The sequence below is a fragment of the Pygoscelis adeliae genome, unplaced genomic scaffold (genome assembly GCF_000699105.1).
Source record: "Pygoscelis adeliae isolate BGI_AS28 unplaced genomic scaffold, ASM69910v1 Scaffold13, whole genome shotgun sequence".
In the NCBI taxonomy this organism is placed as follows: domain Eukaryota; kingdom Metazoa; phylum Chordata; class Aves; order Sphenisciformes; family Spheniscidae; genus Pygoscelis; species Pygoscelis adeliae.
The window spans coordinates 1,403,610-1,416,957 of NW_008824499.1; the positions used below are offsets into that span (position 1 = coordinate 1,403,610).

A 13,348-nucleotide genomic window follows, 5' to 3' on the forward strand; every position below is an offset into this window, starting at 1 on the left:
CATTCCTGTGTTTTCGGAGTCCTGTAGTAAGATACCCCCGTAACTGCCAATTGAATTTTTTTTTTTTTTCTGTTTTCACACAAATTGATTCGAGTTTCGAATGCCTGACTGACCTGTGGAACTGCCTCAGGAAAAAAAAAAAAAAAAAGAGGGTGGGCACAGAATTTCCACATACAGAAACAAGATTTGAAAATGCAACTCTACTTGTTTTGCCCATACTGCAGTGATTTGTGGAACTCTCAACTACCAGAACTTAAACGTTAATAAACCACAAACATTCATTTCCTATGGCTTTCCACTCATGAGGCTGAGATAGGAAGAAAATATTTAAAGAACAATGATAGAAAGAGTACATTTTTAAGATCAGTGTAAAAACAGTAGAAGTAGATGTAAAAGAATAAACAAGGTTGTATCATTTTGTATTTTCAAGAAAGAAGCTATTCATGAAGTATGGAGGAAAGAAGAAGAATGTATTTTATTCCTCCCCTCATGGGGCTTTTAAATATACACGACATATCGCAAGCTCTGGGAATTTTCAAAAAGAGTAACGCAGCGCATAAGCGGTAATAATATTCAGAGCCTCTGAATATTTCCCTAGCTCATCTCCAAGCACACATTCCAGCATAAAGATCCGTGCTTTGAGCTTCATTCAGAAGACACACAGAATGCTGAGGCACTTTGTACAGCTATTATCTGAAAAGTCTGACCCCGCAACAAATGACTCTATAGAAGAAAGCAAAATTATCAAAACTTTATTTCACCATTGTACGCTCGACAGGGTGTTTTGCATATCTGACTAAGCAGCCAATTTGCTGCTAGGTAAGCAAAGAATTTCTCATCCTGTTTGTACAATGCTGAACTCCAGCACACAAGAGGGTGAACTGTGAATATTCTGTGAAGCTCATTTGATTAAATTACTTACTATTTTTGTAATAGCATTTCTGTAAAGGAAAAGCACTTCCATTTACCCAAACGTAAATTTAGCTTAAACAGAAATGGGAATACATGATCTGTATGAAGAAAAACAAACATATAGGGCCTAGGCACCCCGTTTCTTTTTGAAGTGAAGTCTTTTTATGCTTAGCAGATCACAAATCCTTTTGGTATATTCAATATTTAATATCCACCACTTAGTCCTAGGTTTTGCTTTTGTCATATTTAAAAGAAAATAACATGTCATTTTCCAAGGCCTAGAATAGGAGTACTGCACTCAATACAGATAGAAATTAATAACAAGAAATCCTTCCTCTTTCTTTCTCCCCAGATCTTTTCTGTCCCCTCCAGCATTTTTTTCAGTCTGAAAATCATTGTAAGATTTTGCTGGGTCCAGTATTGGCAGTTTGCTCCTCACCCATTGCAGCACTCTGGGATTGTGCGGATAGGAAGGATGGACGTTCAGCCACTTGGCCTGTTGACTCACTCTTCAAAGTACCATCTGATATACTTCTTTATGCTGTCTCTGAGGTTCAAGATTCAGCCATGAAACCTGGATCCCTCGCATTTTAAGCGACACCCAGGATGAAATAGATCAGAAAAGTTAGTAAAAATCTAATTATTCTTGTTAGCAAAGAACAAGTCCAGAGAAGAACAGCTAAGACTGTCTTTGTATCAGATCTCATCAAGTATATAGACGCTTCACAAAAATGAAGGCTGAAAAGGGATAAAATTCCTCCCTCTACATACCTAAGGGATAAATATCAGAGAAGCAGTGCTATTTGATCTAACAGGTATTGTGACTACAAGGATACAGCCAAACCACCGTGAAAAAATTAGGTGGCTTATATCCACCAGAGGCTTTTGAACAGCCTCAGCATCTTTACCAGTTCTGTTTCCAGTTCAAGGCCAAACTTCCTCATGCTGATCATACTTCCCTCTAGGAACAGTTTTTCATTGACATATTGACGATCCAGATGGAGACCCTCGTTGAGGGAAAAACTGCAGCTACTTACTATTACTGCCACTTGAATCACGTAAATACTAGACGGAAAGAACGAGCTAAGTAACTACAGAAAAGAATCTGATGGTTGCAGAGAAATTACAAGGTGAACACGAGCCAACAGTGTTTGTTTATTTTGACAGCAGCACTGCACTTTGTGGGGATCAAAGACAAATATAACCCAGGTCTCAGCTGGAGTACAGCACCCAACTTTGGAATGTTGTGCCTTAAGAAAGGGGTGTACCTAATACAGACTATATATATATATATATATAGAAAGCCAGTAAGAATGATCAGATGTTCAGCAAACAACCTACAAGGAAGGGCTGAAGAAACAGAGGAGGCTGGCCTGAGAAAAAGACCACAAAGTCTGTAAGTACTTTATTTAAAGTGGTTTTAAAAAAAAAAAACAACCAAACAAGGGAAATACCTTTTTTTCTGTTTACAGCCTGTACGAGAAGAAATGGGCTTACGCTGCAGCAAGGAAGATTCAGGTTAGACATTACGACTAGCAAGGATGGCGAGGTACTGGAGCAAATTACTGGGGAGCGGAAATTTCAATGTTACTTACCTCCAAGAGCAGCCCACATAAACATGTTAGGAAGAAAGTTATGTGTAGCTGACCCTGCCCTGAAAGGAAGTATGGGCTAGATGGCCTTCCGTACTCATGAGTCAATGTTTGATCATTTCATATTCTATCATTACTTATTTGTTTTACTAGAATGTCTATAAAGTCCAGCCACTGACTCATGCCAGGTCCTGGGATAGGATAAACACGTGACAGAAATCCCACAATGTGCACAAAAAAGAAATGTAAGAGGCAGCAGTAGAATAGACAGGTAGGGAGGCCCAAAGAAACAGCAAGACAGCATTGATAGTCCCAATGGCACATCAACAAATAACTCTGAAGACTTTCGCAGTCATCATAGTAAAGGAAAATTAAGGGTTGTTTAGGAGAAGGGGTTGTTTATGGGATACTCCTCCTTGTATGAAAATAATGGTTTTAAATGCAACAGGCAGACAATGGAGGCTGGCACACTCATAAAAAAAAATTAGTGGCTGACTAAGGTGAGGTGATGAGAAATAAGGCAGTGCGGGATCCAAGATAAGGAAAAAGACTTCCTGTTGAAAGCAAGAGAGCAGAGGACAAGAAGGGGATGAAATATCAAACCACTATCCTGTACAATGCCCTTCGCAGCATCGCTCCAGATGAATGTAACACATGATGAAATTTGTCGAGTTAGAGAAAACAATATTGGAAGGAGTGATTAATTAGATGGTGAGATGTTGCTTATTTTTCCATGTGCAGATGGCCAAGGACCTCATCACTTAAGATTTCATGTAGAAAGAAATATGGAAGTTTAGACAACCCTACTCAGAATTAGAGAAAAAACTTATTTCAAAGATGATGCCCGATTTGAATTTGCATGATAAACAAATAAGGCTGTTTCATCTGCCGTGACTAAGACAGTGAAAAAGGAGGACTGGCAGAGGAAAAGACTCTCCAGTACACTGTGTGATGCTTAAGCTGATGCCTCATTTACACAGACACTTTCAGAAAGACGAAATGAGATTTTAAATTGTGACAGAAAACAGAACTAGGTAACACAAGAACTGCTGGTATGACCACTAGTTTCATGCTTATGCAAAGTAAGGGACAGAGGAAGCAAGATGATGGCTGCGGTCTTTGATTACATACAGAAAACCAGAGGAGGGACAAACATGACATGGTAAGGAAGTATCTAGGAAGGTGAGAAAAGAACTGGTGGCAACGAGCCACAGATGCCATGGGAAAACAGAAGTCCAAGAACATGACTGCTAAGTGGCAGAAGCAAGATGACGAAGGAAATTTCCGCTTCTAGCTAGTGGAGAATCTTGGTCCTCTTATTAGGGAATAAACATGTTTACGTTGACTTTGCACTCCATTCTATGTTGTAGACTGACCAGTGTAAATAGATTTAAGAAAACTGGACACCATAACCTCTTCTGTTCTGAGATAAAGTTCAGTTTTTGACTTGAACATCACACAGTTGAGCTGTGAATCACAACCTCAAATGATTTATCATCTGCAAATTGATGTTACAAGACCATATGTCTCAAGACAGAAGGCACGACTGGGCCATTTACCGAATTTAGTTGCAATGTTACATGTTAACCTCCCAATGTTCACCAGGCTTGCCCACAGAAAACACCGACGCTCTCGTTTTCCAGGGGACTGTTTTCACCTGCAATTTTATGAAAGGCTGAGGCACCACATAAACCTCGAGTTTGTGGTGTGTATACCAGTAAACTTTAAAATGCATTACATCTATCTGGAGGGCTGGGAACAAGACAACCACATCATCATTTATATATTCCTACACAATTAAAGCAAAATCTTTTGTTCAGATCACAGAAGTCAGCTGTGTCAATTGAATTGCTCTGATTGAACTAATTGAATTTCAGTTGCTCAAGTCTGGTTTTGAACAGTTTTGTGTGACATTCAAAAGACTGAAGACTTCCTTTATAAATGGAAGTGCATGTGGGGAGGGACAACAAATGATTTGGCTGTTACCCAGAAAATAACAAATGTGTAATGTATTTCACTGGAGCAGCATACCGAGTTTTATCTTTCAGTAGAGGCCTCCATTTACTAGGGTGGTGCATGAAGCACTTCCTATGTGTTGGGGTCCTCTTTCCATGAGGAAGGAGGTAGGGACCCTCACTCTGCAGACTACTGAAGTAAAACTGAACGTTACTTATCCAAATCCTCCTTCACCCCTGTAGCTACTATTGTGTTAGCAGACACAAAACGTACTTGAATTACAGCTTTACAGGACAGAGTGCATAGACTACTTGTAAAACTCCTGCTTTTGCCGGCCAGAAACTCCATACCCACCTAGGAGGGGAAACAACACAATGTGGCCCCAAGAGGATTAGGATTCTCAATTATTTCCAGAAAAACATTTATTTAATTAAATTTTAATTAAATGCCAGGCTAGATCTCATGGCTGATGGCTACCAGCAGCTTTTGTACAAACTTGCTGATTGCTCTTTATTCCCACTGCAGAAGTGGAACTGTAAGCGGCTTATGAGCCAAAACCAAAGCGCTCATGAAGCCAATGGCAACAATTCCATTATCTCTACGAGCCAGGCCACCACATCCAGTGTGCGCTCAACCTCCTATTCAGCACCAATTCATTATCCGTGTTCCAGTACATCACTTCCACTTTAAGGGCATCAATGGTGCAGGCACGGAAGAACCCTGCTTTGTAACTTTCTAAAAAGGCCCATCTACTCTATCTTTAAAATTAATTTGTTTTTGATAGTAACTCCTACGCTACAGAATTTGCTTCATTCCCCCTTCATTCTGTCTCTGAATAAAGAAAGTATCCACGTATTCTAGTACAAGTCAGGTCTTGAATTTGTTGTCAACTTTTTCTTTTCTTCCTCCGTCTTAAAAGTAGCTGCACTTATTTTTATAAGTGGGCATGAAAAATGGTAGAAGACACACCACACACTTGAAGACTAACCTGCATGCCTAAGAAGCACCAAGTACTTCCGGGTGGACAGGAAGGGTAACTCTACTGTCCGTTAGGATTTATAAATTCTGACCTATCTAGGTTTCCCACACGATGTACACATCACTTACCTCAGCTCAATTTACCCACCTGTAAAATGGACGCGAGTCTTCCTCCTAGTTTGTACATCTCATGGATATTATTCACAGTTATGAATGATTCTGTGATTCTTCACAGTTATCAATCCATTGGACAGATTTGTCTCTGGCTCAGTGAGTTTTTGAACCATTACAAGAATTGCAAAATCCTCTTTCAGAGCGCTGGCTGAAACAGAAATTTCATATCCTATCGCCACCTGTGACTGACCTCTGAGTTTAACAATGGAATTATTTATGTAATTGGGCAAAAAAGTAATGCATGCATTAGTAATGCACCATACCTTTACATTAGGCAGAAAGTCACACAGAAAAGCAGAGAAACTAAAGGATTATTAAACTCTATTTGTTAACCTACTTTGGAGACTGTGAAGACCTAATTATTGAGGAAAAACACTCTGGGATGAGCTGATCTCCTTTTACACCAGCTGAAACTGTAGTTTTCATTTTAGAACTATTTTCGTTTCATTGGCTTTAAAAGGAGACTAAATTTTTTTTTTTTTTGAACAATCCATTTTCACCCTGCTTTCCATATTGGAAAGGGGTTCGAAGATGGCACAGAAAAAGGATTAAACTAGAATTTTCAGGCTTGGGGTTTTCATTGTTAAAAAAAATAACAGGCAAAAATAAATTTTGTAGAGAACCTTAATCCTTAATGGCATTTTCAAAAATGCCGTGTGACTCTCATTCCATAAACTGATAGCCATCTATGACGAAGAAAATATGCAATGTAACTGCCACAAAAAAGGTCACTTTATTAGGGCTGAGCCCCAGTGCATATATATACATGCCAGACATGGAAGCTACAGAACCACACTACTTACTATCGCTCTGTTTGCAGTCAGGAGGTGCTTGGGAGGAGTGTAGGCAGTCTCACTCTATAGTAGAGCCCAGTCCTATAGTAGGACTACCGCAGGACTCATATTGTGCCTGAATTTAAGTCTGTAGGAATTGTACCACAGCAGTCAACAGGGGCAACAGTCAGGGATGCTTACAGAACATTTTCATCAAATAATTAACAATCTTGTGATAACTTTGTATACTGGAACTTCTGATTCCCTCTTTATCTCTTTTCTGAATCAAGCCACAAAAGCCTTTGCTCAAGAATGCCAAACAAGCTGTAGGAAGAGGCAAGTGCTTAAGAAACAGGAGGTGGAAAAGACAAAAGTGAAGCAACAGGCAGATGAGAGGTTTAGAAGAGCAAACCTGGCAATTCTTTGAAGAGGGTAAGGAAGACTGAATGAAATTAGGAAGATTGCGTGTGTGTATGTATGTGTTGCTGATACTCAGAACAGCTAGGAAGGAAGCTAAGTATTCTCTTAAATAGGACAGAGTGATTATTTCTACTGCACAGATGAAATTTTATGATCTGCTAATGCAGGTGTTGGGGCTAGGCAGTTAAATAGCCTGCTCTGGCTATAAAAATCAGAGTTCCTGAATTCCAGACCCATCTTTGACCCTAGACTGACGCATGACCCTTTGGCAATTCACTTTAACAATTTTAAGTGGAAATTGCACTTATTGAGTGCTAGAAAAGTGAGTTTTGATGACACGTTAGTGAGAGAAAATATTGTTTTGGGGTTAGTATTTCAGAAGTCCCCCACTTCCCAGTAAAAGATTTTTCTCATTTGAACTAGTATTTATATCAAAAGAAAGCCTGGGTCTAGCAGAACATTCCTTATCCCTCGTCTCCCCAAATTTTTCAAGAGCTCCTAACTCCAAATTCCATTTTTGATCAAATCTGAAATGTTCCATTCAACATAATTTGAAACAAATATTAATAAATGAAAAGTCTGACCTTTAGGTAGAAAAGTCCTATTTATTACAATACTGAAACAAATGAATTTATTATTGAAATAAAACCTTGTGTAATGAGAGTGCAAAAATAGAAGGTATTTATGTTTAAGGGTTGGGGTTTTTTTCTTGCCTGAATTCAACAGGTCTTACTCATTATCAGAGTAATTCAGTCCTTCTGAGTCCCTGCCCTTTCACTATTATTTGCAGAAAACACAAAACAAAATCTTACCGCCTCCAACTCCAAAATTTTAGCCCAGCCTAAACACTTTAGGAAATCCTGTGAAGTTTTGGTGTCAGTTTGAAACCTAGCAGAAATAGCTCCACCCATGTATGCTGGTCTGAAGTTGGCAAGTGGAACAAGGTGTCACACTTCTGCTGCTCCCATCTTTATCACTTACACTATGACCAATAGAGCATTGGACATGACACATTTTTTAGTACTGGCAGAAGTTACTATGGCAGCTGCACTGGTAATTATGCTAGTAGCTATGTCCCATGAATCACATTCCTCTTGAAGTCCCCTGCCCAAGAACTGTCCTCACTTTCATCTTCACTACTTAAACTGTCAGACTTGAAAGCTCCCACATCCACTGCAGCAAGTTTCGTACAATACGCCCTTTCTACAGCAGGTACTTCTTATTTTTAGCGTAAGAAAGAAATGCACTCCATTCTTTTGAAGTACTTCTGCTAAATCAAAACCTAATCATTCTGTAAAGTATTACAAACTACAAGTACATTTCATTTTCTCTCCCCTGAAAAGAGCAGAACTGGTCAAATACTCCCGAAACTTTATTCTTAAAGCCCTAGTAGAACGGTGAGGCTGCTGTACTTTCAACTACATTCACACCGCTGGTTGTGCAAGCTTTGTAAAAACCTGACATTGAGCTCTTGTCGCTTTAAGTAACTCAGACGAACTGCTATAAAAAGAAAATAAACGACCTTTCTATTTATCCCAACACACGCAGATTTGACAAGAATCTCCAAATTTTCTAGTTTAATTAGAGTCCTCCAAATGTCTTTTGTCATCTTCAGGAACAGCTACATTAGTCCTGCAAACTCTTTTCAGTAAACTTCATTTTATACAGTTTCATTTTGACATCATTCACTGTATTTTCCACCTTCGTTACAAAATACATTGACGCATATTTTTAGCTTTGAATTCTGGTATATAACCTTCTTAAACTTTTTGTACTAAAAATTGTCATTCTTCTTTCCTACCTCTGATTTTGTGTTTTGTTCTGCCATACCACAGCTGAGTGCATCAGCTTTTTTAAAGGAACTTTAGAGATTCTTGTGAAACTCCTTTTAAAGTTCTTTTCCTACTTCCGTGTTGCCCCACTCACAGATCTATGACAGACTAAAAAAAAAAATAAAAAAATAAAAAAAATGCTGATTTCTTACCCTCCCTCTTGTCACATCTTAACAAGTCATTGTATTTTGATTCTCTACATACTCAGGAAAGCTGCATGGCCTGCCCATTTGACTTCAAAGTTATGCTATTTCTTCAATTTACAATTTTTTCACTTTCACGTTATACGCACATTTTTCCCCCAAATTATCCTGAAGGTTTATCTAGCAATTAAGCTAATCTGTAATGTTTTTGGCTTACAATGTCTAATTCATGAGATTTTACGAAAGTTCTGAAGTTGATCATGGACCCGACAGCTTGTAAAAGGAAGCCCAATGGCAGTAAGAATGGCTGAATATTCAGTTACAAAATAAGTAATATGTATTATAAGCCACTGGAACTAACTGAACAATTATTTTTCATTTGTTAAATCCTGAACAGTAAAATGAAGTATCAAAGCCATAAAAAAGCATTTATTTGTAACGATGTCATCCTACCTTCATAATAAAATTATTAATGCTCCATTAATAGAAATCTTTCATTAAAAGAAATACAAAGAAATTTGCCAGTTTATGTGAGGAATTGCCTGGTTATCTAAAGAACACCAGAGAATAAACTTAACGAATACTCTTAAGCATCCTTTTCACAAAAAGAGACAATATCCATCTCCTGGTTAAAAAAACAAAACAAAACCAAAAAACCCCTCCAAACCTCATCTAAACTCTGTCCTAAAAGCGTGCCAACTATGACAACCAGTTTCGGTAAGAAATAAACAAACATATTTGACAAACAGAAACTGGGAGGGGGGGTGGGAGCATACAGCAGAAGACTTGCAGAAAACTATTTAAACTATTTTAAAAGCTGGTGTACAAGTTACGGAAGGTTTATGGGTGTATGTATTGATCAGTCTACTCCCGTAGACCAGCAAAAATGTGTGAAACAATTTCTTCCCTTGTTTTGTTAATTATGAATTTCTAGGCTCCACTGGTACGCCTGGTATTGTGCAAATAAAAAGGGAAATTACATCCTACACTCAACTCTGGAAAAAAAAAGCCAGTTTTGAGACATACCAGAAATATTCACCTCTTCTCCTAATCTGCTAACTTAAAACAGCTGCTTCCCATTCTATACATTGCTTTAAACATCCTTTCTCCGTTTCTTGTTTGAGCTTCCCAGTTGAGCATCAATCTCTTACTTCAAACACTGCTAGAAAACAGAATATTGTGACACAAATGTGGAGTATTTGCAAGCAATTAATGCAGAAACCAATGGGAATCACTCATATGCCAGAGCAATTATACACCAGTCCCAGAAGCAAGCACTGAAAAACATACTGTTTTGCCAAACTCCCTCAAAGGGCTGATTACATTTAAAAAATGAGCAAGTAACAGCAGACAAGAACCCTTCTGGGTTTAGACTTGACCACTCAGTTTACACCTTGCTAACCACTACCGGGAGAGATTTAAACAACTGAACGACAGACGGAAGGCACAGCACCAACATCCAAGCCTCTTAAAACGGTAGTAAGCTCCAGAGCTTATTCATCCAACGTCTTGAGCTCTTCTTCTTTCTTTTTTTTATTCTGCCTATAGCACTCCCCTATTGATTTTAAAGGTCTCAAAGTGTAAATTTGTGCTGTCAGAAAATTTATATAGTTTCCCAATGCTCATTTTCATCCCTTTTTCCCAGGATTCCTGGATACTAGCAATCAATACTGTTCTAAATTCCCCTTAATGACCAATACTCCAGATATGCTGGGGCAGGGGGAAGTTAAGGGCGGGAAGAGGGACAATTTAAGAACAGAATTTTCTGTTTCCAGTTACCGTACCTATGTACACAGAAATGACTGAAGAAGATGTTACACAAAACATGAAGGAACGCATTGTCTAGATGCAGCAGGGACAAACAAGATACCAGCAGATCTACAAAGGAGTATTGTAAGCCACAAAAAAAACAATCTGCAGCTCATTTCAGCAAATGCTCAGCTACCCAGCAATTTTACAGACATAGAACAGAGTAGGATTTCACACATGATGCATATGCTTAACGTATAGGAGCCCTTCATATGAAACTTGTGTTAATGTAAGGCTGCAGTATTCACATTAAAAAAAAAAAAAAAAACCAAACAAACATGGAGAACCATCCATAACGAAATATAAACTGTGGATGAAATCACCTAATTGGCTAAACTGCAGTTACACTGAACAGTTTTTAAGGCTAGATCAGAAAATACCTGAAAGATAATCATATAGAAGCACATGAAAACCTAACTCAGGCTCAGCAATAACTGAAGAGTTTCTATAGCGAGTGCTTTTAGTATCTTAGATTTTGGCCCAGGATTCCGATATACGATCAGCTTCAACATGCAAACCTGTATTTAGAATTTCCTTTTCATATAGTTAACAACAGGTTACTTTGAGCAATGAAGAAATTGGACAAATATGTGAACCATGTACAAAAGTCAAAGATTAACTGTAGCGATTACAGCGGTTACTCACAATATTAACTTCTTTGTACTCGAGCTTTAAAAATCAGAACATATACATAAGAACGGAGAATATTTTGATCTTCCAACAGAAGACTGACCAGGGATCCTACAGAGCAGTTTCCCACCATCGTAAGCAGGGCTCAGACCACTTTTGCTGCTCCACTCTGTTAAGGACTCCGACAAGACAGGATTCCATACACTGTGTCAGTACGCAGTATTTCTAATCAGTGACATCTATAACAGATAGTTGACAGCTTTATTCATAGAAACACATAGTAAAAATTCCCCAACTAAGACTCAGTATTGCTTCATCAAAACGTAACCATTTCTTCCTCTATTACAAAGAGAACAAAACCGGATCCTTAGTTTAAATGGCATAGCCATATCCATTTTTAAAGCTGATTTACTTTTTTTCATATCCTAAAAGTATTAGACAGTCCAGTGACCAGACTTTTTTTGTTGCTGTTTGTTTAAGAAAAGCTATAGTCTGCAAAGATGTTATTTAAAATTTATTTACCTTTGTGATAGGATGCTTAGATATTTGGCCTGTGGAACATTTCCATTCATTTTTAATTCTCAAGAACTTCTCAAACCCTCGCAATACAAACAACGTGCACATGAATGGGCAGAGGGGAAACCAACAGGTTTAAACATTTAATTTTGTTTTTGAACGTTGAATAAACTTCCCGCAATTAGTTTGGAGGGCAGCATTTGATACAATTTTATATAATTAGAACACACAACACATTCTTTCTTCTGAGAAAACAAAGGAAAAAGAAAAAGTATCTCTGTATTCTCAGAAACTTTTTTTTTTTAAATGTTATGTTGGTTTAGTTAATACTTATAGACACTTTGTTTCCACGATAAAAGTTCTCTTCCAGGGGTCTTCACCTGTGCCATGAAAAAAAATTCCAGACCAAACCTTCCTTTATGAAGCCTCAGCCCAGGGGCCACCTTTGTTCACACCTGTAAAGGAGAATTTAAAACAGTGCTAAAATAAAATTCACCCTGATGCTGAAGTCCTAAATGCTTTGTAAAGTTTATATTCTAAAACTACTGCAGTAACTTCTACTATGTGGAAACCACTGCCACAGAACAATAAATAAAATGACTTGTCCATGCCACAGACAAAACTGAAATCCAACAGCTCTAACAGCTAAATCATAACAAGGCCTAAACCATCACAAAAACATTAACCTGTTGCAGAATACTAGTGGTATCATACTATAAGTTACACTTTTTACCTTAAGCTGGATCCAGCTTGACCTTTCTCCCAGCTTGCACACTCTCAACAGAACTTCTGCTTAGTTGTCAACTGCATTCATTACAGTTTATCCACAGATGACACAGGTAAGAGAAGTATCTCCATCCCACACTGCAAAATATTTTGACAAGACAGACAGTTTTCCAGCAATTCTCATCTTTTGGTTGATACTGAATATCAAATGTTTCAAACAACTCCTAGGGATTTTTACAGCCCTGTCTTTTTCAACCACCTGAGGTGAAGGCAAGGTTAACAAGTCCACCAAAACTCCAGCGACTCCGCATGAAGGGACAAGCGGGAATCTCACTAAGCGAATGAAGCACATTTTACCTGTCATCTGCTACGCCCAACAAAAACATCCCCTATGTTTGATAAAACCCGTCACAAGTACATGGAGACAAGCAAGCGTGGGGTTTCGCCACTGTCAGAACGCTAGTGGATCCAACACCTGACGCAGACAGCAAGCCCTGCCAGGACATATCTGGCACCTCATTTCAGAAGTCTGCCTGGCAAAAGATACAGGAGAATATACCTCCTATTGGCACCACAGGCCCTGCCCCACCACTTCATCCAGCAACTGGACGGGAGTAACAGCAAGAGCAGGCTTCCGAGAGACTGCAAGGCTTCTGGTGACGCTTACATTCAGAGCAGCTACAAGCATCTCCAAGGAAGCTTTCCAGAGAGGGAATCGACCGGCCCGGGATTTCTTTGCACGAGCAACGCCTCCCTGTCCTCCCTCTCTCTGCCCAGAGCTCTCAGCAGCCCCTTCAGACCGTTCACCCCAAGGGGGGGCACCCCGAGCGGTAATACCCCGCGCTGACCAAGCGCCCCCCGCCCGGCACAAGCAGCGCCCGCACCCT

General features: G+C 39.0%; 1 protein-coding gene across 1 annotated transcript in view; it reads right to left on the minus strand.

Annotated features, from left to right (window-relative positions):
• Positions 1-12,595, minus strand: part of NOX5 (NADPH oxidase, EF-hand calcium binding domain 5) — a 49,512-nt gene extending 36,917 nt beyond the window's left edge. Inside the window, exons 1-2 of the mRNA XM_009321513.1 lie at positions 12,469-12,595; positions 11,235-12,190 (exon numbers count right to left, since the gene is read on the minus strand). The gene's annotated coding sequence lies outside the window, so the exon portion shown is untranslated. The remainder of the gene's footprint in view (positions 1-11,234; positions 12,191-12,468) is intronic.
• Positions 12,596-13,348: the final 753 nt, after the last annotated feature.